The sequence below is a fragment of the Penaeus japonicus genome, unplaced genomic scaffold (assembly GCF_977035675.1).
Source record: "Penaeus japonicus unplaced genomic scaffold, GWHDUDI00000001_assembly GWHDUDI00000006, whole genome shotgun sequence".
In the NCBI taxonomy this organism is placed as follows: Eukaryota; Metazoa; Arthropoda; class Malacostraca; order Decapoda; family Penaeidae; genus Penaeus; species Penaeus japonicus.
In genome coordinates this window covers 16,363,118-16,365,617 of record NW_028234408.1, presented here as the reverse complement: position 1 = coordinate 16,365,617, position 2,500 = coordinate 16,363,118, and positions in this window count along the sequence as shown.

The window sequence follows — 2,500 nt, the reverse complement described above, 5'->3', positions numbered from 1 at the left end:
TCAGTCGGCTAGAAACTGATACGAATAACTGAAAGATAATTCCTTCTGAGGTAAAATATTAATCTGGGATATAATTATATTTTGCATGTCGTAAAAAATCTGAACTGAAAAATTTCCTATTGCATCGTATCAGGCACAGTACTTAATATATATCCAGGAACAGTATTAAAGTCTACGGTAACGCCTACTCAGGTTTCACTATACAAGCAAACGCTTATACATCACATCTCAGAGTGCTATGTAATACAGCCTTTCAGACCACCCAATGTACCAGAAGATATACTTATAAGTTATACCAAATTTAGACTGTAACATTATTTTATGACCCTATTTCAAATGCAACATTTCACACCAGAGCAGATTGCTTGGTTGGAAATTAATCAATGAAAAGCCTTGTGATTATATATTTTTTTAATCGATATGCTAGATGTTATAACCTTGTTAAAACCTAAATTTATTATGGGATACTACTATATGTTGTTATGACCATGAATTGAATGTAGATAAGCTTGCCCACACCTGTGCAATTACCCAGGATGGCAAATCAATGACTAAACTAAACTATACCTTTAAAAGTCATCCTTGAGCAACTGACTACTTTTGGTATTCTTAATGTAAATTGAAATGCAAATTTCGAACTGATCAGCCAAATGTTCTCTTCAAGGGAATCAAGTACTCTTAGTATATTCAGGAAACGCACAAAAGTCTATGGTAATGTTTCACTATATACCCCTTGAGACAGTCCATACGTCGGTATCGTAGGGATAAGACGGCAGGACTCTGCTATGTAGATAGAGATTCCTCATGACTGTGTTTCCCTCAAGGACCTTTAGATAATTAAGCTGTGTGTGAAGTACCCCGCTCCTCCAGGCTTACTTTTAGCACACTCACCTGATTCTGCAAGCATATATTTCACTTTGTGTCCTGATTTTAACAAGAGAGCGTGTACCAGCGTCCATTGACAAAAAGTGCTTACGAAAAGCCGTTAATGTGTATATGATTGGCCGTTAGTGGTGCTGCCCTCCCCTGCTAATTACTTGTAAAGGCGTCGCCTAGCCCTGGAAGCTTCAAGCAGGGAGTTCTCACTTAAACCATGCATGATAATACATCCATTAGTGTGAGCCAAGAAAATGATCAAGCAATAAGTTAATAAGAAAATGGTTACAGTGGCGAAAAAGGCTTTACTGAAGTTTGACACAAACTTCCGAGGTCAGACCACGTATCTTCCCTCGCCCGTTCGCGGCAAAGGTGACGTCATACTCGCTACCCAGGACACCCAAGATAAGTACAACGATGGAACCCTTAACCATCTTACCTGTGACGTCTTCATTCGCCAGGATATCCTGCCGTTGCTCAGCTATATATCTATTCCATATCAGAGGATAAACACTATATCCTAAATTCGAAATGTATCATGCCCATATATCGAGTGCAATACTGCATATTCACGCTGAGCAGATTGCATAGGTGGTAAATGAATCGATATACCAGATGATCTAATCATGTTAAACCCTAAATTTGTAATATAACATTAGAATATACTGTCGTGATCATGCATCAACGTACCAAAGCATGTGCAGTTACCCAGGGTGGTAAATAAAGAAGTAAACAAAACTAACACCTTTAGACGTCATCCATGATTAACTGGCTAACTTTGGTACTCTAGGAGAACTTAGACTTAGGTGTACGTTTCCAACTGATCTACTTATGTTCATTTCAAGGAAGTCAAGAGTTCTTATTGTATCCGGGAATTGCTCTTAATTTAAGTCTACGGTAACACACACTCACATTTCACTATCTACCCCATTTGACGTCATCCCTGAGCAACTTTGGTACTCAAGGAAAGCTCTGAACTTGGATTTAAATGTACCCTTGGAACGGATTTGCTAATGTTCAAAAGATTTTGGTACACCTCAAGAGGGAGTACTTAGTTCCCAATTATTCAATGTCACAACACGTTGATTATTAGTCGATAGACCATTTGAAGCTATTTACACCATTATTAATTACGCTAATGACGTTTTCATGGAATCGTCGTCCGAAGAGAGATTGCAACACATTCTCTCAGCAAGAAAACGAAGTGTGGCTTGACCTTAGGGTGACTCTAAGAACAAGTGAACCTACTCATGGCCCTTGTTGGCAGAGAACATGGTATCAATGTCAACATTACTATTTTTTTCTATCTGCCATACATACGATCAGTCATTCCTTACACCTTTCATTAATTAAGGGATCAGGATCAGCCAGTCTAAAAGTTCTACAGAATGAGGTTATGAAGATCTTTCTCGGTGCTCCTAAAATAAGGAGGATTTTCAAGGAGCGGAACTTAATTTACCCTCTGTTAACGAAAATAGTATTTTACACGAATAACACATTTGGTGTGAAAGCAATTACAGACCTTAAGTAGAAACACCGATATATACTCAAACTCAAGGATACAAGTAAAATATAAATATATGGCCCTATTAAATATACCCATAGGGACATGTACTTTTATAGA